This window comes from Pseudophryne corroboree, chromosome 7, assembly GCF_028390025.1.
Source record: "Pseudophryne corroboree isolate aPseCor3 chromosome 7, aPseCor3.hap2, whole genome shotgun sequence".
NCBI lineage: Eukaryota > Metazoa > Chordata > Amphibia > Anura > Myobatrachidae > Pseudophryne > Pseudophryne corroboree.
Window position 1 is genome coordinate 195,651,510 of NC_086450.1, and position 21,937 is coordinate 195,673,446.

The window sequence follows — 21,937 nt, forward strand, 5'->3', positions numbered from 1 at the left end:
CTGGCTGAGGTAATTTTGTGTTTAAAATGAAGCATGATCCGTTTTAAGCTTTGTTTGCCAGTGTGGGTACTGTGTACAGTGTACTGAGACGCAGTTGGGTACTGAGTCTGGAGATGCAATCCACCCCGGTGAGAAGCCGTGCGTCTCCGTACCCTTATGCCGCCATAGTGGCCGGCGACCCGCTAACCGGGACGCCGGGTTAGTACTCACCACTCTTCTTTCTTCTGGCTCCTTTAGGGGTGGCGGCGTGCTGCAGGAATGTACACTCGCCGTGGTGGGGCTTGCGAACAGTTCCCTCAGGAGCTAGTGTCCTGTAAGCGGGGAATGGGACCATTAACCCTTCAAGAGGTTGGGCTGACCTCCCTCCCCCCCCCCCCAAGTCCCACTAAGCAGGCAGGCTGGTGCAATCCAGACCTGCCTGAAAATAACAAGCAGAAAAATAAATGCAGAAAACTCTTCAGGAGCTTCCATAAGCGTGACAAGCTCCTCCGGGCACATTTTCAAAACTGAGTCTGGTAGGAGGGGCATAGATGGAGGAGCCAGCGCACACTATCAATTTCTTAAAGTGTCCATGGCTCCTAGTGGACATGTCTATACCCCATGGTACTAAATAGAAACCCCAGTATCCTCTAGGACGTAAGAGAAAGCATACATCATTCTTATACTGTTCAGACTCGCTTCGCCACATTATCGCAGCTGGAACATACTTCACCAGCATCTATTAACATTAACATGCTTGTTGCTGATATGGGAGTGCGTTAGCTCACCTCTCCGGTGATACACATCCTCCCATATCAGCTTACTTTATCGGAGGCCACACCAACAGTGTGAATGCGCCATCACACTCACTTCCCCGGCTGGCTCACAGGACATGCTCGAGATCTCACATGGGCACGGCAGCCGCTGCAGCCAGGGACAAAGCTGCAGGTCAGCAATGCCGACCATTCATACAGTGGGGCTAATTCGGGTTGGATCGCAAATCGCGATCCAGCCAGAATTGTTATGATCGCCCCGCGGGCGCATGTGCAGCGCCCATCCTGTGCATGTGCCCGCACTATCTGCGGGGGGGGGCGCAGAAAATGCAAATCACCTCTGCCTGTCACTCAGGCAGAGGCGGTCGTGGGGCGGGGGGGAGGGGTTAGGCGGGCAGGAGATGGAGCGTTGCGGAGGCGGGGTACCCCAACGAGGGACAGTGCGGCGCAAATGGGGGCTTATTGGGGCTGTGGTCACGGCAGCTGAGTGATGTCACACACAGCCGCCTCGACATGTCAGATGGCGCCGGGACTCTTGCAGCCGCAGCTAAGCTATGCTGGCAGGAGTCATCTTTAGTTTCTGTTGTCAAGCAGAAATTGCAAAGCGATCGCAATTTCTGCTTGTTGAAGGGGGGAGGCGCGGGTCAGTATGGTGGCGGCCTTGCCCAGCGATGGGCGGCCCCCAGCATGCGACCAAAAGGATAGATTGTCCCCTTATATCTTTTAGATAGCAGCGGCGATATGGACAGCAGCGCATAGCTCCTCTGTCACTGAGCCCGCACCAGACTCCCCTTCCCTTCCTCCCTTTTTTCTTTTTCCCTGCAACTAACAGAGGGGTGAAATCAAAACCTCTAATAAATCACTACATTATTGCAAGAAATTTTATTTTTTGTACTTATAATATTTCTTTCAAAATATATATTTAGAATAACATCCTAGCAAACAAATTCTAGTACTTTTAAAAGGTCACAGAGAATAGAGCCATCAGCAGTAATTAAATCATTGGGATGGAGAATAATGGAACCAGGTGAAACCAAGTGATACAAGGCGCAGGGAGTGGTCACTGGCTTTATAAATCACCTGAAGGAGAGTCCATGTTGTGCTGAGCAGTGAGGTCTGTGCTGTAGTGGGTTTGTAGAAAGAGTCAGGTATGCTATGAATGTGGGGTTGTGAAGCCATTTAATGAATTTGCAAGAGTTATATGGGTACTTTTATTGTCTGCTGCTGGGACTTGTGGTTATTCATGAGAAGTATTTCAGTTTGTTTAGATGTGTAACAGGGATGTGTGGTGAGGTAAATAGCTCAGGAGGCACTGGATAGTGTCAGAGACAGATTTACATGCAATATTTGAGCCAAAGGGTTCTTGTGGGCATTATACAAAGATGCAGCAGTATATGCTGCTGGAAATTTGATAAGTTTTGATCATAGATGTGTGGAAAAGATAGGCACCTGCCATAGACTTTACTCAATAGTTTTGACTCTAAAAATTAGAACAATATAAACAAGATATTTCTAATAGATTCTTTGTATACTTTATACGCTCAGAAGTCTGGTGTATGCATCAGTAGGACAGGAAAAGCTCTGCCTCACCCCACCGCATGTCACTAATGCATGACTGGTCTAGTAGTTACATCTATTTCAGTGTACTGTATTTTAAGCACTCAACTGTTTTTTATTTTGTAACACCTACCCACCCTTTTTTTTTTTTTTTTTTTTTTTTTTTTTTTTTTCTAGAACGCACACGTTTGGGGTTTATTTTATTTTTTATGAGTGACGAACATGAATTTCAACTTTATCCAAAATGATGTTTAGTTAGAGGGTTTTGTTTTTTTGTGTTTTCAAACATCGGTGGGGAAAATTGGTAACATTGTGCCCATTGCGATGTTACTTTTTACACCCCCCCCCCCCCCAGACAGCTGGCAGGTACACAGATGGGTGCTATGGGTGGCTTGGTGGGGTTGTTTTACACTTTCCCAGTGGCTGCTATTGTCTGCAGCGCTGGGTGAGGGGTCCTGCTGTGCTGACCCATCGGCAGCACAGCAAACACTGGGGGAAGGTGCAGGTAGGCAGAGGAACCTTCTGGTCCCTCTGATGGCAGCAGCGGAGGGAAGTTTCCCTTCCCTGCCGCTGTTAACACTGTTTATCTGATTGGTCGCATCCTGTGCGACCAGGTCAGAGAAAGCACTTGCTGGTGTGGTCGCATCTGATGTGACCATGCTAGGCAAGTGGTTAAGAATATTCTAATCTGTTGACTACTATATGCTGTTGTGCTCTAATTATTGGAAATCTTGGATCTGCAAACCATGTTACCAAACTGTGTTTTAACTGAACTCTATTTTTCAGTAAAGGAGGACATCTAAAAAAAATAAATAAAAAATAAAAAAAAAAACACCTCTGGTTGATGGGTATACTCCGGTGTTTTTCCAGCTTGTGTGCCAGACTTAAAGGGCAATAACATTAATCCTTGCTTTTAATATTATTGGCACTTTAAATACAGCAGGTAAAGTGGGTTTTGAAAATCCATAACTTAGTCACTATACCCTTTAAACCTATAAAATTAATGTTATGCCATCCCTAAAGCATACCTCCCAACTGTCCCGATTTTCACGGGACAGTCCTGTGGTTTTTTTTTTTTTTGTTGGGGGGGGGGTCTGTCCTGCTGTCCCTCCTGCGGGCTGCAGTGTCCAGCGGTCGGTGGGGGGGGGGGGGCGCGGGCAGTTGGGAGGCTCCTGATCACTCGCTGCTCTGCTCAGTTGAGAGCAGAGGTGAATAGATGCTGTAAGCATGCGCACAGCGTCTATTCCAGTGAGCTCACAGAGCGCTGGCCATGCCTCCTCAGTGAAGAAAACTGGGTGTGGCTTGTGATCATGGACCCTCTGAACCCACACCCCCTTCCACATAGGCCACACCCTTTTCAGGCACGCTACACGTGCCAAGATGTCCATCGTTACGGTCCTTAAATGATGTGAGGTATTCCTAAAGAGCAGGAAATGAGGACCTTATTGCTGCCCCCAGTAGCTGGGTTACTGGCTGTACACTGACCAGTCCACTCCCTCTTGTGGAGTCTCTGGCTTTCTTTTGTGTTACCACACATCACAAACCTCCTGAGTTCTAGAAAACTTCAGGATGGTAGTGGTTTTGCCAGAGAAAGGTCTTTTCTCAATTATCAAGAGATTTATACATTGACACTTTCACTTGTGATGTAGTATTTTATTAAGCAGTCCCCACAGCTCTTTAGGGCAATAGTGCCCAGTCCAGGGGTGTATCTACCCATTGACCAGGATGGCACTCGCCAGGGGCGCCAGCCGAGGAGGGGGCACCGCCCGGCAGTGCCACCCTCGACCAATGGGTGGAATCACTTAGTAGTGGCATCGCCTGGGCTGGAGGCAGGAACAGGCGCTGGTGTTCGGCACCGCAATGCATTAGTGAAGAACGTGAAAGTAAACTACAGTTCCCAGCAGCCCTTGCTGTCGGATCTCCTGGCAGCAAGGGTTGCTGGGAGCTGTAGTTTACTTTCACTTTCTTCTAGAGATGAGCGGGTTCGGTTTCTCTGAATCCGAACCCGCACGAACTTCATGTTTTTTTTCACGGGTCCGAGCGACTCGGATCTTCCCGCCTTGCTCGGTTAACCCGAGCGCGCCCGAACGTCATCATGACGCTGTCGGATTCTCGCGAGACTCGGATTCTATATAAGGAGCCGCGCGTCGCCGCCATTTTCACACGTGCATTGAGATTGATAGGGAGAGGACGTGGCTGGCGTCCTCTCCATTTAGATTAGGAGAGAGATTGACCTGAGGCTGATACTGTAGAAGAGAGTGCAGAGTTTAGTGACTGACCACAGTGACCACCAGCAGTGCAGTTGTTTTATTTAATATATCCGTTCTCTGCCTGAAAAAAACGGTACACACAGTGACTCAGTCACATACCATATCTGTGTGCACTGCTCAGCCCAGTGTGCTGCATGCCTGCATCATCTATGTATATATTATATATCTGACTGTGCTCAGCTCACACAGCTTATAATTGTGGGGGAGACTGGGGAGCACTGCAGTGCCAGTTATAGGTTATAGCAGGAGCCAGGAGTACATATTATATTAAAATTAAACAGTGCACACTTTTGCTGCAGGAGTGCCACTGCCAGTGTGACTGACCAGTGACCTGACCACACTGACCACCAGTATAGTTAGTAGTATACTATATTGTGATTGCCTGAAAAAGTTAAACACTCGTCGTGTGACTTCACTTGTGTGGTGTTTTTTTTTTTTATTCTATAAAAAACTCATTCTGCTGACAGACAGTGTCCAGCAGGTCCGTCATTATATAATATATATACCTGTCCGGCTGCAGTAGTGATATATATATATATATTTTTTTTTTTATATCATTATTTATCATCCAGTCGCAGCAGACACAGTACGGTAGTTCACGGCTGTAGCTACCTCTGTGTCGGCACTCGGCAGTCCATCCATAATTGTATACCACCTACCCGTGGTTTTTTTTTCTTTCTTCTTCATACATACATACTACGACATCTCTTTATCAACCAGTCTATATTAGCAGCAGACACAGTACAGTACGGTAGTTCACGGCTGTGGCTACCTCTGTGTCGGCACTCGGCAGTCCGTCCATAATTGTATACCACCTAACCGTGGTTTTTTTTTCTTTCTTCTTCATACATACATACTACGACATCTCTTTATCAACCAGTCTATATTAGCAGCAGACACAGTACGGTAGTTCACGGCTGTAGCTACCTCTGTGTCGGCACTCGGCAGTCCGTCCATAATTGTATACTAGTATCCATCCATCTCCATTGTTTACCTGAGGTGCCTTTTAGTTGTGCCTATTAAAATATGGAGAACAAAAATGTTGAGGTTCCAAAATTAGGGAAAGATCAAGATCCACTTCCACCTCGTGCTGAAGCTGCTGCCACTAGTCATGGCCGAGACGATTAAATGCCAGCAACGTCGTCTGCCAAGGCCCAATGTCATAGTACAGAGCATGTCAAATCCAAAACGCCAAATATCAGTAAAAAAAGGACTCCAAAACCTAAAATAAAATTGTCGGAGGAGAAGCGTAAACTTGCCAATATGCCATTTACCACACGGAGTGGCAAGGAACGGCTGAGGCCCTGGCCTATGTTCATGGCTAGTGGTTCAGCTTCACATGAGGATGGAGGCACTCAGCCTCTCGCTAGAAAAATGAAAAGACTCAAGCTGGCAAAAGCAGTAGCACCGCAAAGAACTGTGCGTTCTTCGAAATCCCAAATCCACAAGGAGAGTCCAATTGTGTCGGTTGCGATGCCTGACCTTCCCAACACTGGACGTGAAGAGCATGCGCCTTCCACCATTTGCACGCCCCCTGCAAGTGCTGGAAGGAGCACCCGCAGTCCAGTTCCTGATAGTCAGATTGAAGATGTCAGTGTTGAAGTACACCAGGATGAGGAGGATATGGGTGTTGCTGGCGCTGGGGAGGAAATTGACCAGGAGGATTCTGATGGTGAGGTGGTTTGTTTAAGTCAGGCACCCGGGGAGACACCTGTTGTCCGTGGGAGGAATATGGCCGTTGACATGCCTGGTGAAAATACCAAAAAAATCAGCTCTTCGGTGTGGAACTATTTCAACAGAAATGCGGACAACAGGTGTCAAGCCGTGTGTTCCCTTTGTCAAGCTGTAATAAGTAGGGGTAAGGACGTTAACCACCTCGGAACATCCTCCCTTATACGTCACCTGCAGCGCATTCATAATAAGTCAGTGACAAGTTCAAAAACTTTGGGTGACAGCGGAAGCAGTCCACTGACCAGTAAATCCCTTCCTCTTGTAACCAAGCTCACGCAAACCACCCCACCAACTCCCTCAGTGTCAATTTCCTCCTTCCCCAGGAATGCCAATAGTCCTGTAGGCAATGTCACTGGCAATTCTGACGAGTCCTCTCCTGCCTGGGATTCCTCCGATGCATCCTTGTGTGTAACGCCTACTGCTGCTGGCGCTGCTGTTGTTGCTGCTGGGAGTCGATGGTCATCCCAGAGGGGAAGTCGTAAGCCCACTTGTACTACTTCCAGTAAGCAATTGACTGTTCAACAGTCCTTTGCGAGGAAGATGAAATATCACAGCAGTCATCCTGCTGCAAAGCGGATAACTGAGGCCTTGACAACTATGTTGGTGTTAGACGTGCGTCCGGTATCCGCCGTTAGTTCACAGGGAACTAGACCATTTATTGAGGCAGTGTGCCCCCGTTACCAAATACCATCTAGGTTCCACTTCTCTAGGCAGGCGATACCGAGAATGTACACGGACCTCAGAAAAAGACTCGCCAGTGTCCTAAAAAATGCAGTTGTACCCAATGTCCACTTAACCACGGACATGTGGAGCAGGGCAGGGTCAGGACTATATGACTGTGACAGCCCACTGGGTAGATGTATGGACTCCCGCCGCAAGAACAGCAGCGGCGGCACCAGTAGCAGCATCTCGCAAACGCCAACTCTTTCCTAGGCAGGCTACGCTTTGTATCACCGGTTTCCAGAATACGCACACAGCTGAAAACCTCTTACGGCAACTGAGGAAGATCATCGCGGAATGGCTTACCCCAATTGGACTCTCCTGTGGATTTGTGGCATCGGACAACGCCAGCAATATTGTGTGTGCATTAAATATGGGCAAATTCCAGCACGTCCCATGTTTTGCACATACCTTGAATTTGGTGGTGCAGAATTATTTAAAAAACGACAGGGGCGTGCAAGAGATGCTGTCGGTGGCCAGAAAAATTGCGGGACACTTTCGGCGTACAGGCACCACGTACAGAAGACTGGAGCACCACCAAAAACTACTGAACCTGCCCTGCCATCATCTGAAGCAAGAAGTGGTAACGAGGTGGAATTCAACCCTCTATATGCTTCAGAGGTTGGAGGAGCAGCAAAAGGCCATTCAAGCCTATACAATTGAGCACGATATAGGAGGTGGAATGCACCTGTCTCAAGCGCAGTGGAGAATGATTTCAACGTTGTGCAAGGTTCTGATGCCCTTTGAACTTGCCACACGTGAAGTCAGTTCAGACACTGCCAGCCTGAGTCAGGTCATTCCCCTCATCAGGCTTTTGCAGAAGAAGCTGGAGACATTGAAGGAGGAGCTAACACGGAGCGATTCCGCTAGGCATGTGGGACTTGTGGATGGAGCCCTTAATTCGCTTAACAAGGATTCACGGGTGGTCAATCTGTTGAAATCAGAGCACTACATTTTGGCCACCGTGCTCGATCCTAGATTTAAAGCCTACCTTGGATCTCTCTTTCCGGCAGACACAAGTCTGCTGGGGTTGAAAGACCTGCTGGTGAGAAAATTGTCAAGTCAAGCGCAACGCGACCTGTCAACATCTCCTCCTTCACATTCTCCCGCAACTGGGGGTGCGAGGAAAAGGCTCAGAATTCCGAGCCCACCCGCTGGCGGTGATGCAGGGCAGTCTGGAGCGACTGCTGATGCTGACATCTGGTCCGGACTGAAGGACCTGACAACGATTACGGACATGTCGTCTACTGTCACTGCATATGATTCTCTCACCATTGAAAGAATGGTGGAGGATTATATGAGTGACCGCATCCAAGTAGGCACGTCACACAGTCCATACTTATACTGGCAGGAAAAAGAGGCAATTTGGAGGCCATTGCACAAACTGGCTTTATTCTACCTAAGTTGCCCTCCCACAAGTGTGTACTCCGAAAGAGTGTTTAGTGCCGCCGCTCACCTTGTCAGCAATCGGCGTACGAGGTTACATCCAGAAAATGTGGAGAAGATGATGTTCATTAAAATGAATTATAATCAATTCCTCCGCGGAGACATTGACCAGCAGCAATTGCCTCCACAAAGTACACAGGGAGCTGAGATGGTGGATTCCAGTGGGGACGAATTGATAATCTGTGAGGAGGGGGATGTACACGGTGATATATCGGAGGGTGATGATGAGGTGGACATCTTGCCTCTGTAGAGCCAGTTTGTGCAAGGAGAGATTAATTGCTTCTTTTTTGGGGGGGGTCCAAACCAACCCGTCATATCAGTCACAGTCGTGTGGCAGACCCTGTCACTGAAATGATGGGTTGGTTAAAGTGTGCATGTCCTGTTTTGTTTATACAACATGTGGGTGGGAGGGCCCAAGGACAATTCCATCTTGCACCTCTTTTTTTTCTTTTATTTTTCTTTGCGTCATGTGCTGTTTGGGGAGGGTTTTTTGGAAGGGACATCCTGCGTGACACTGCAGTGCCACTCCTAAATGGGCCCGGTGTTTGTGTCGGCCACTAGGGTCGCTAATCTTACTCGCACAGTCAGCTACCTCATTGCGCCTCTTTTTTTCTTTGTGTCATGTGCTGATTGGGGAGGGTTTTTTGGAAGGGACATCCTGCGTGACACTGCAGTGCCACTCCTAGATGGGCCAGGTGTTTGTGTCGGCCACTAGTGTCGCTTAGCTTAGTCATCCAGCGACCTTGGTGCAAATTTTAGGACTAAAAATAATATTGTGAGGTATTCAGAATAGACTGAAAATGAGTGGAAATTATGGTTTTTGAGGTTAATAATAATATGGGATCAAAATGACCCCCAAATTCTATGATTTAAGCTGTTTTTTTAGTGTTTTTTTAAAAAAACACCCGAATCCAAAACACACCCGAATCCGACAAAAAAAATTCGGTGAGGTTTTGCCAAAACACGGTCGAACCCAAAACACGGCCGCGGAACCGAACCCAAAACCAAAACGCAAAACCCGAAAAATTTCAGGCGCTCATCTCTACTTTCTTCACGAAGTGTGGTGCGGTGCTGAAGTGTGGTGTTCCTGCCTACTGTGCAAACCTCCAGCCCAGGCGATGCCCAGCTCATCACACTAGGTACTGCAACATATTAATTGATATGTGTTTTGAGCAATGGTACCGAGAAGGGGGAGAGGGTACAAATTACCCGGTCCGTGGTATGATGGAGGGGCCCAGTGAGGTCCAGTAGGGGCCCAGGCCACCTCCCCCTTACCAAGCAGATGCAGCTCTTTTCCTCAGCCCATCACACGTCGCTGTGTACTGGGCTGCAGTGTGGCCATGGAGGTGCTTAAAATACTATTTTTTTTTTTTCCAGTATTTTTTTCTAAGGGTACATGACCACACCTCCTGTGATTAGGCCACACCCCTTGACAAGTACCTGGGCCCATCCTGGCTCTCGACTGCCCTGGTTTTAAGTGGGGAGGACTATATGCAGGGAGGGGGTTGACTGCGCTGGGAGGGGAGAGGACTATATGTAGGGGGGAGTCTCTGTGCTGGGAGGTGAGATGACTATATGCAGGGGAGACGACTCTGCTGGGAGGGGAGAGGACTATATGCAGGGAGGGGGTAGACTATGCTGGGAGAGGACTATATGCAGGGAGGGGAGAGACTCTGTGCTTGGAGGGGAGAGGACCATATGCGGAGGGGGACTCTGTGCTGGGAGAGGAGAGGACTATATGCAGGGAGGGGGGAGACTATGTACTGGGAGGAGAGAGGACTATATGCTGGGAGGAGGGACTCTGCTGGGAGGGGAGAGGCGTATATGCAGGGGGGACGACTGTGTGCTGGGAGGGGAAAGGACTATGGCCCTCATTCCAAGTTGATCGCTCGCTAGCTTTTAGCAGCAGTGCAAACGCTAAGCCACCACCCCCTGGGAGTGTAGCTTAGCAGAAGTGCGAACGAAAGGTTCGCAGCATTGCTACAAAAAAAGATTGTGCAGTTTCAGAGTAGCTCGAGACTTACTCCTAGCTAGCGATCACTTCAGACTGTTTGGTTCCTGTTTTGAGATCACAAACACGCCCTGCGTTCGGCCAGCCACTCCCCCATTTCCCCAGCCACTCCTGCGTTTTTATCGGGCACGCCTGCGTTTTTACACACACTCCCCGAAAATGTCCAATTACCACCCAGAAACACCCACTTCCTGTCAATCACTCACCGATCAGCAGTGCGACTGAAAAGCGTCGCTAGACCTTGTGTGGAACTGCATTGGCTTTTGTGAAAGTACGTTGCGCGTGTGCACTGCGCCCCATACGCATACGCAGAAGTGCTGATTTTTTTGCCTGATCGCTGCGCTGCGAACAACGGCAGCTAGCGATTAACTCGGAATGACCCCCAATACGCGGAGGGGGACTCTGTGCTGGGAGGGGAGAGGACTATATGCAGGGAGGGGGGAGACTATGTACTGGGAGGAGAGGACTATATGCAGGGGGGGGGGGACTCTGTGCTGGGAGGGGAGAGGACTATGGGGGTCATTCCGAGTTGATCGCTCACTAGCAGTTTTTAGCAGCCATGCAAACGCTAAGCCGCCGCCCTCTGGGAGTGTATTTTAGCTTTGCAGAAGTGCGAACGAAAGGATCGCAGAGCGGCAAAAAAAAAAATTGTGCAGTTCCAGAGTAGCTCCAGACCTACTCAGCGCTTGCGATCACTTCAGACTGTTCAGTTCCTGTTTTGACGTCACAAACACGCCCTGCGTTCGCCCAGCCACGCCTGCGTTTTTTCAAACACTCCCTGAAAACGGTCAGTTGACACCCAGAAACGCCCACTTCATGTCAATTACCTCTGCGGCCAGCAGTGCGACTGAAAAGCTTTGCTAGACCTTGTGTGAAACTACATTGGCCGTTGTGAAAGTGCGTGCGCATTGCGCTGCATACGCATGCGCAGAAGTGCCGTTTTTTTTTTTCATCGCTGTGCAGCGAACATTTTCAGCTAGTGATCAACTCGGAATAACCCCCTATATGCAGGGGGGGGGGAGACTCTGTGCTGGGAGGGGAGAGGACTATATGCAGGGAGAGGGGAGACTATGCACTGGGAGAGGACTATATGCAGGGAGGGGGGAGAGGACTATATGCAGGGAGGGGGGAGACTCTGTGCTGGGAGGGGAGAGGACTATATGCAGCGAGAGGGGAGACTATGTACTGGGAGGGGAGAGGACTATATGCAGGGAGGGGGGATACTCTGTGTTGGGAGGGGAGAAGACTATATGCAGGGAAGGGGGAGACCATGGCTATGTGCTGGGAGCGGCATGGAGACTACGGCTATGTGCTGGGAGCGGGATGGAGACTACAGCTATGTGCTGGGCGGAGGAGGGGGATTACGGCTATGTGCTGGGAGCGGGATGGAGACTACGGCTATGTGCTGGGAGCGGGATGGAGACTACGGCTATGTGCTGGGAGCGGGATGGAGACTACGGCTATGTGCTGGGAGCGGGATGGAGACTACGGCTATGTGCTGGGAGCGGGATGGAGACTACGGCTATGTGCTGGGAGCGGGATGGAGACTACGGCTATGTGCTGGGAGCGGGATGGAGACTACGGCTATGTGCTGGGAGCGGGATGGAGACTACGGCTATGTGCTGGGAGCGGGATGGAGACTACTTCTATGTGCTGGGAGGGGGTGGGGACTACTATGTGATGGTAGGGGGATAGGTACTATGGCTAAGTGCTAGGGGAGACTATGGCTATGTCCTGGGAGGGGGATTGAGACTATGGCTATGTGCTGGAAGGATGTGGGGACTACGGCTATGTGCTGGGGACAGGAGGTTATCTACCCATTGGCCAGGATGGTACTCACCAGGTGCACTGGCCGAGGAGGGGGCGCTGCCTGGTGGTGCCACCCTTGGCCAGGGAGTGGAATCACTTAGTAGTGGCAGTGCCTAGGCTGGTGGTTCGCACAGCAGCCAAGAGCTGGCGCCGGTGTTCGGAACCACAATGCACCACAGTAGAGAAACTAAAAATAAACTACTAGAATGCTATTCTTAATATATCACTACATCACCACTACTAGGTAATGTGCAGAGATACCTTTTTACTGCCATTAATATTTGATTATACCCCCTGACTGCGGGTGGCATCGCCAGGTGGTGCCCCTCCTTGGCTGCGCCAGGCACTGCTGATTTCTCCACAGTGTGACAAGGATTACTGTGTGGGCATGATGTGTAAGGGGCACTAGTGTGTGACATAATGTGTATAAGGGGTACTACTGTGTAACGGAATTTGAATTGAGAGTGCTATTGTGTGGTCATGCCCCTTTCCCACAAGTTCATGCCCCTTTTTTGCACATGCACCTTCGCTATTTCAAATATTGGGGGGCAAGGGGGGGCGCCAATCCCTTACTTTGCCAGGGGCGCCTGGTCCCCTAGATACGCCTCTGGCCCAGTGTAACAAGTGGTGACAAGTATTGGTTTTTGTCACTAGCTAACACCATCTTGGTATGGTGTTGAACATGGCTAGCAATGTAAGTCCAGCTGGAGTGACTTTACTGGCTCCCCTATGGGTCAAATCTGTGTATTGTAACAGTTTGAGAGTTTGGGTGTCAGTGGATTGGGTTTTCATTAAGTCTTAAGGTGTGTAATCACGGTGAGATTTCTTTGCGATTTTGACTATATAGTCAAAATCGCAAAGAGTTAGTGCAGATCGCAAGGTTAAAGTCACCTTGCGATCCCAATGCGCAGTTGGTATCGCATGCCTAGGTAGACTGTGCAGGCAAGTCAATTTTAATGATCTTGTAGAAAATAGTCAAAATTGACACTTCGCCAAAATCGTACATAGTCAGTATCACAAGCACTCATCTATGCTTGCAATACCGACCTAGTCACTATCTCATAGTGAGAATCGGGCATAGCCCGAATCTCACCGTGTATGCACCTTTACAGTGGATTCCCTGGTTAGTATATAGTGGAGCAATAATATTCTATTTGCTGTGATGCACATCTACGAAGAGGTTTTTTTCCTCACCAACAACCAGACACTACTGGCAAAGTGTTCTAGCAATATGTGCAGCTCACCTGGCTTGAAGTGGACCTAGGGCCTAATTCAGACCTGATCGCAGCAGCAAAATTGTTCTCTAATGGGCAAAACAATGTACACTGCAGGTGGGGGAATATATAATTTGTGCAGAGAGATTTGGGTGGGTCTAAACTGCAGTGTAAAAACAAATCTGCCTGTATTTACTCTGCACAGAAACAAAATAATCGACCCATATCTAACTCTCTGAACATGTTATATCTGCACCCCCCTGTCTGCAGTGCACATGGTTTTGCACATTAGAAAACAATTTTGCTGCTGCGATCAGGTATGAATTAGGCCCCTGATCCATAAAAGCCTCTGGCGTTGGAGGTCTACCATTGAATAAAGGGCTTTCTCAAAATGCTGTAGCCTAGCAATGAAAAACATGGCTTTTTGCTGTATGTCCAATTGAGCCAATGCAAAGGTGACTAGGAAGAAGCTGTGATTACCCACTTTCAGCACTCCTGGTTCAGTTAGTCTGGGTCAGCTGTGAAGCAGAGCTCTATCTACTTGTCAGCCACTAGCTTAATTGGATGGTCAGTAAATCAGACTGATTTATGTTTTATAACCGATCAGAATGAAGCCTGTTGCAGTGATTAAGAAAAGAGGACAGAGGACCTGGCTTCATCCAAAAAAGGGGATACAGAAACCTACAAAGGCCTACAAGAAGTACCTTGGAAAAGTCTATGGCCAGGTATGGTGCAATGTATGTACATACATACTAGACTTCTTGATAGGTAGACCGTACATAGACTTCTGTATTTAAACAGTGATTAATCAGAACTTGCATTGCTACATATTGCAGTAAGGCTATGTCTATCACTTGCTCAAATCTACAGGGGGTACTGAAGTGTGCAGTGTATAAATACCTTAAATAGCACTTGTTTTACAGTAATAAACAGGTGAAGGCCCTAAAAGCTTGAGTGGACGTAGTTGTGGTGATACCACAAGGGGTGTGTTGGAGTTTTTGTTTTTTGGTCTGTTCATTTTTAATTGCTTACAATCTCTATCCCTCTGTCCCAGGCCCAGCAGGACCAGAGCCATTGTGCACTGGATGTTCTTATCCGACAGAATATCTGCATTGATGGCTTCAGGCTGATAGCGTCAGAAGCTGCACGACTCTCCCACTGCAGAAGCAGGAACAATGTAACCAGACGGATCTGCTCCGCTCTGACAGAACTGTACCCGGCCAGGTGCCAGGAGCCCCCAGTGAGGGATGGCCTGGGCTCTGATCTTGTGGCTTATCAGTCTTAAATAAATAGTTTACTGTATGTTGCCTGCAAAAGCTGTTTTAATAGTAGCACTGTAATGAATGGGATAACAAAGTTGTTGTTTTTTTGTTTGTTTTTTTTTTAGTTTTTATTACACTTTAATAAATATTTTTAGTAATCTGATCTTTATGGTCCAGAAACTATTTCCTTCCCTGGTGTACTATTCTTATCATGGCAGTCGGATATCAATCATGTTAACCTGTTTGTTTACCAGGTTAATTCTCCCTTGTGTATGTGAAGGAACGCTGTCATTTAACTCCCAATGAAGCTAAATAACAGGATGTGTAACATAGAAAGGCCAGGCCTCCTAACAAAACTTGGCCAGGTCCCAGCAATGCCATTGTAGCCACCCAAGCTCTCTGAAGTGGGTGAGCTTGGTTCTGCCAGGTCCTCCCTCGCCTTGAGTTATGTAGTGGCAGTGGTTATTCTGTGTGGGTCAGAATGGCATTATTAACCCATCAATTATATGGCCTCAGGGGTTCTTGCAATACCAGATATTTTAAGGATAGAAAGGAGCAGATGAAATTGTGCTTGCTCTAGTAATAACCTGGTGTTCCTGGCACGGTCATCCAGACTAAAGGGTTTTCTTCCCTTATAGGACATGCAGTAAAGACGACATTGGTTTGGTGGGAGACCCTTTCAAACAAAAAGCTGTGCTCCCCTTCTCATCATTTTGTTGTAGTCCCAACCACCGCTGGAAGAGCCTGTCAGACTCTTGTGTAATGTGACTGCTACACAGAATATGACTAACTTTTTATTACCACAATTTTCATTGTAGGCTTACATTCCACACAGGAGCAGATCTTGGTGTGGGCAAGCAGTGCCTTTGCCCGGGGTGCTGCCGTCTGCCCGCTCCCCGGCTGCAGCAGACGCCGAGGGCTGTGTGGGCGTCTGCTGCAGCCGGCTCCAGGTACACACTAGAGGTCGTTATTGACCTCTAGTGTCTGTGCGGCGCTATGGGAGAGACAGAGCCGGCCCTAACCAATATGATGCCCTAGGCAAGATTTTGTCTGGTGCCCCCTAGCACCACCGCTAGTTCCGCCTCTGACCCTGCACCTATACCAGGACCATCACCCCCCACACATAGCAGTCCTTTTTTTTTTTTTTTTTTCCTTCCCCCTGTAATTTAAATAAGAACAGTGCAAAAAGGTATGTGTTTTTGTTGGTAAGGAGCATGGCCACACAATAGTACCCCCAATTCAAATTATGCCTCACAGTAGTGCAACTTTATTCACAATTTATCATGCGATAGTGTCCCTTATTCACATTACATCACAGTCGTACCACTTTACCTTATATACGTTACTCCTCACAGTAGTACCCCTCATTCACATAACATCATACTGAATTGCTCCTTATTCACATTACACTAAACCATATTGCTCTTTATTCTCATTACACCACACCATATTGCTCCTTATTCACATTACACCACACCATATTGCTCTTTATTCACATTATACCACACAGTAGTGCCCTTTCTATACATTACGCCACACAGTAGAGCACCTTATACACATAATGCCACACATTGGTAATGCATTTATACACATAATACCACAGTAATGCCCCTTATACATATGACACACATTATTAATGTCCTTATAAACATAATGCGCCTTACACATTATGCCAACCCTTATTAATGCCCTTATACACATAATTTCCCTAACACATATGCCGCACATTATTAGTGCCCTTATACACATAATGACACACACAGTGCCCCCTACATCATATGTTACACATTATTAATGTCCTTATACACATAAAGAAACATTTAGTTCCTGGCGTGAGTCAACTGGCAGCTCTGCTAACGTCGGGTGCCTATTTTTTATGAAAATGCATCTTATTTGCATTGCTATGTGGCTAGGATGCACAAGCAGCTTCTGCTGATTAAAATGATATGCAGCATTCCTATATACTGTGTGCGACTTTGGTTGTACCTTCATACGGAATGCTACACACAGAATATAGGCATGCCGCATATCATTTTAATCAGCAGAAGCTGCTTGTGCCCCTTGGCATACCAGATGCCCTAGGCAATTGCCTAGTTTGCCTATGCCTAGGGCCGGCTCTGGGGAGAGACGTCATTGACGTCTCTCCCATAGAGAGGAGCGGGCGGCCAGACTGACGGAGCAGCAGCAGCAGGAGCGGGGCAGTGGTAAGTATTGTTTTTATTATTTTGTGTGTGTGTTTGTAAGCAGGGGGCACAGCGACGGGGGGCAAATAAAGAGGTAGCATATCTACAGGGGCAAATCAATTGGGGGGCACAGCTACGGGGAGCATAACTGGCCACGCCCCTTCCCTATGAAGCCCCCCCCCGCACACTGTTTTGCCACGCTGGGTGGGGGGCGCCAGTGGAAACTCTCTCACTGGGTGCCACAAGGAGAAGAACCGGCCCTGATTCCACACAATTGAAAAATTGTGTATAGCTGAAAAATGGTTAAATGCCACTGATTTTAATTTTTTTTTTTTTTTTGTTTGTGTGGACTGCTAAAGTCTTTTGTAGTATAACTGCACCTTTAATTTATAGCCGTATCAAAATCTATGTTTAGAACTTGCCACAGTACTTTGAACACTTAAATGACTATGTAGACAAGTGTTCATTGTAAATACTTCTATTAGGTTGCAGCTCTGTTTCACAAATGTTCTGTATAAATGGTTTCCTCTGATTAAAACTTGTAAAGTTTCATGAGGGTTAGCGGAGATTTACATAATGTGGCGGAACTAGCGAGTGGGGGGCCCAGGTGCGAGACAATGCTCCGGGGGGTTCCCCCATCCCAGTCCACTCCCTCACCTCTAGAGAGGATCTGGTGAGGGGGACCTGCACAGGGCCAGAGAAATGGATACCTGGCAACAGTGCCGTAACTAGACATTTTAGCCCTGTGTGCAAGAAATGGCATCGGAGCCCCACCCCCTGCATGCCGTAGGCGCGTGCAAAAATACATAGGGGCGTGGCATTGTGGGGAAGGGGTGTGGCCATAAAATAATACCAATTCATAAAATGGTGCACAGTAGTCTCCATTATTCAAATTACGCCGCACAGTAGCACCACTACACCAGGTAGAGACCCTTTTTACATATTACGGCGGGCAGCGTCCCCCTTTTTGGTAAGAAATTAATAATACTTAACCTCTCCGCTGGCTCAGGCTCCTCGGTGCAGCTTCTCTAGAGATCCCGGGCAGGAGAGGAGGAGGAAGGTGGAGGGAGCCGCAGCAACGCTGTGTTATTTGTGGAGGCGCTGCTGCTGCTGTCCCTCTGCTTCACTATAGGCTGTTTTCCGCCGCTGTGAATGCTGGGATGGGCGGAGAACAGCCTATAGTGAAGCAGAGGGACAGCAGCAGCAGAGCCTCAACCAATAAAACAGCGCTGCTGCGGCTCCCTCCTCCACCTCCCTCTTCTTCCCCCACCCCCGTACCACTGCGCTGTTCTCTCCTGTCCGGGCGGCTGTTTGCTGCGGGCAGTGGTTGCCCGCAGCACACAGCGGCATGTAATGAGTCAGTTTGACTCATTACATGCTTGCGGCCCCAGTGCAATGCACTGGTTGCACTGGCGGTAGTTCTGCCTCTGGTGGTGGTGTATGGTTTGATCTCCTTTCCAGATATTAATGTTCTAGTAAAAAAAAAAAAATCTGGATAGCTGTGCTGTGTTAGGAAGTAATATGGCAGTTGTGTATCTTGAGTCTCTTGTATAGCTTTCCATATTCTAATGCCTTGAGTTTGGTTGATCTACCACCTGGAAGACTTGCTCCCTATTAGTTTCATCTATTTTCAGTTGACAAAATGATCAGGAAGACTTTTTTGTGCATGTTACTGGGCACTGGCTAGGTGCTGGAACCTCACGGGAGATCATGAGGCACTTGTATGTACAAGATCGCTGCACTGTGTGTGGGGGCACATGGTGGGTGACCAGCAGCCCATGGCCTCCTCCAAATCTTATTCTGCCAGAATTATGACTTGCAACTGTGGGTTAAGGTCCCCCAGGAATGGAAAACTACAAGAAAATGGAGGAAAGTAGGTACCCAGGAAAGATGGGTGTTTCAGCAGCTTGGGGCTGATTTTAAATTTTGCTTAAAGCACAAACCCGTGTACATATAAGCCAGTGCTTCCTAGAGTGGTGTGTTTGTTTTTTTTTATTTGATTTTTTTATTGCTAAAGCTCTGAAAACATGTAAACTGTGGAGGCTGCTCCTCCATCCCCCCTGCCTTATGCCTTGAATATCTGTGCTTTGCTTACATACTGCCACTAGGCTACCTCCCGCTTGCTTGCACCTCATGTCATCTGTCTGTCGCTCCTTCCCACTAGATTGTTGGCTCTTCAGAGCAGGGCCCTCTTTCCTCTTGTTAAAGTCCTCTTCTCGACACACTTCACCTGCAGCTCTCTCCTACTCGGTGATCATCTTTACCCACTTTTTCTCCTGCTGGTAAAGGCTCAGCTCTATCTATGGCCGCCAGCCCCAAGTAATACAATTACTCCCTTGCTACTTACATGTTAGCTGTATTATGTTTTGAGAATTGTGGTTCTTTGTTACCTGTTCTCTATTTTTGCCATTTATTGTAATGCTAAGTTTTGTCTCCCTGTACTGTCCTTTCTACAGCGCTGCAAAACACTTGTGGCACCCTATAAATAAAATGTAATACCTGTCATCCTTGGGTTCAGTTATGTGGTGGTAGACAGTGGCGTAACTACTGTCCTCGTGGTGGCTTGGGGGCGAGGGGCTGCAGGGGCGCCACTGACTTAGAACAGATTGACATGCGTCCGCTCATCCGCATGTCAATCTGCGGTCTCCTTCCCTCCGCTGCTGTGTTGGAGGGACACGGAGGGCACTGCGCGCGCCTCTCCAGTGTCCCTCCTGGCTCTTGGGCCGGTCTAATAAAGGAAGTGCCGTTCGTGAGCTCTGATTAGCTCACGAACCGGCACTTCCTTTATTAGACCCGCAGGAGAGCCAGGAAGGACACGGGAGAGTCGCGCGCTGTGCCCTCCGTGTCCCTCCAACACAAAGGGGGGGTGGGAGATAAGGGAGCAGGCACTGTGGGGGGCATATACCTGGCACTGTGGGGGGCATATACCTGGCACTGTGGGCATGGCCCTACCAACAAGCACTACCCCCTAGCAATGAGCATGACACCCAGTGCATGAAACCCCTGGCAACGAGCATGACACCCTGAGCATGAAAATCCCTGGCACCATGCATGGAACCAAGAGCATGAAACCCCTGGCAACGAGCAGGTAATTTAAAAGTATTTAGAAGCCTTACTGTAGAACTTAATGTGTAATGGGCATTACGGTGTGTGGCATAATGTGTCGGGTATTACGGTGTGTTGTATACTATATCACGAGCATTGTAGTATAATGTCTCGGGGTCATTGCGGTGTGTGTCATAATGTGTCACAGACATTGTATGTGCTATAATGTATCAGGGGCATTGCAGTGTGTAGCATAATGTATAACTGGCATTGCGATTCCTGTCATAATGTGTCACAGGCATTACGGTGTGTGGCATAATGTGTTGGGGGCATTACAGTGTGTGCATATTGTGTCATGTGCATTATTGTGTGTGGCAGAATGTCTAAGGGCCATTGCAGTATGTGGCATAATGTATATTGGGCATTACTATAAGGAGGAAAAATGACAAATAATGTAAGGGGCATGAATTAGGATGATTTTTCTTTCCTGTGGTGGCTAACGTCTGGGCGTGCAGGTTGCAAAACTGGGGTATAAGGTAGTCTTTTCCTGCAATGCCACGCCCCTTTATGTGAAGCCATGCCCATTTCAATGAAGCCACACCCCTTTTTGGCGGTGCATATTTGTCCCTTTTACTAGTGCCAATTATGAGGGAGGGCGCAGAAGAATTTTTTGGCTTGGGGGAGAAAAATTTCTAGTTACGCCACTGGTGGTGGTAGATTTATGGTAGACTTGCATTGTTAAATCTTTCTGCAAGGTACACTGGATGCCACAGGGAATAACACCGGCGTGGAGAGTTGGATCTTGATCTGTGGCACCAACAGGCTAAAGCTTTGACTGTTCCCAGGATGCACTGCACCACCTCCTCTATATCTCCCGCCTCCAGACACTGGAGCTCAGTTTTGTTAACCCATAGGTCTGCAAACTTGGTCCTCATTACCCCACACAGTGCATGTTTTGCAGGTAACCCAGCAGGTGTATTAATTTACTCAGACACATTTTAAAAGGTCTGCAGGTGGAGTTAATTATTTCACTTGTGATTCAGTGAGGAGACCTGCAAAACATGCGCTGTGTGGGGTAATGAGGACTGAGTTTGCAGACCTGTGTGTTAACCAGTCCAATGCAGGAGCAGGTAAAACAGTAGTTAGTAGCCACAGATAACTACATTCTCACGCCAGGAGATGGTACCAGCGGCTAATGCCATACAAACCCAAAGAAGCTAAGTGCGTAAGGGTGGGCGTCCTGTGGAATCCAGTGTACCTCACAAAGAGATTTAACAATGGTAAGTCTTACCATAAATCTCCTTTTCTGCAGCATGGTACACTGTATTCCACAGGGAATAATATTGGGGTGTAGAGTAGGATCTTGATATGAGGGAACAACAGGCTAAAAGCTTTTACTGTTCCCAATAAGCATAGTGCCGCCTCCTCTATAACCCTGCCTCTGTGCATAGGAGCTCAGTTTGTAAGTTGGTGCCTGCGAGTAGCTCACTAATACCCCTTTCACATTGCACAAATAACCTGCTATCGACACTGCATATTGCCGTGTTGACACGGGTCAGTGTGCGATGTGAAAGCACTTTCTGAGAATTAGCGGGTCGTCTGACCCGGTAATTCAACCCGGTATAAAAGAAGGATTATACCCGGCTTGAATACCGGGTCAAGTGCAGTGTGAATGGGAGCCGCGTCGATGCGACACGGTTCCCATTCACAGCATAGGGAGAGGCGGCGCAGGAGATGCTCATCTCCCAGTGCTGCCTCCACCCCCCACGCTGCTATGGCAACCGACCCGGTCGGAAAGCCAGCAAAGGAGAGCAAACGCCGGATCCCACCCGGTAAGGACACGTTTTTCTTACCGGGTGTGATCTGGCATTTGCGATCTGAAAGCGGTATAACAGGGAGGGCTGCCCAAGCAGCCCTGAAAAGAGCTTTTACATTGA

General features: G+C 48.2%; 1 long non-coding RNA gene across 1 annotated transcript; it reads left to right on the forward strand.

The window, feature by feature from the left end:
- The first annotated feature begins 1,794 nt into the window (after positions 1–1,794).
- On the forward strand, positions 1,795–14,935 carry LOC134943510 (uncharacterized). Its single transcript, XR_010181581.1, has 3 exons — positions 1,795–1,900; positions 14,118–14,235; positions 14,565–14,935. It is a non-coding gene; the product is annotated as an uncharacterized LOC134943510 (long non-coding RNA).
- Positions 14,936–21,937: the final 7,002 nt, after the last annotated feature.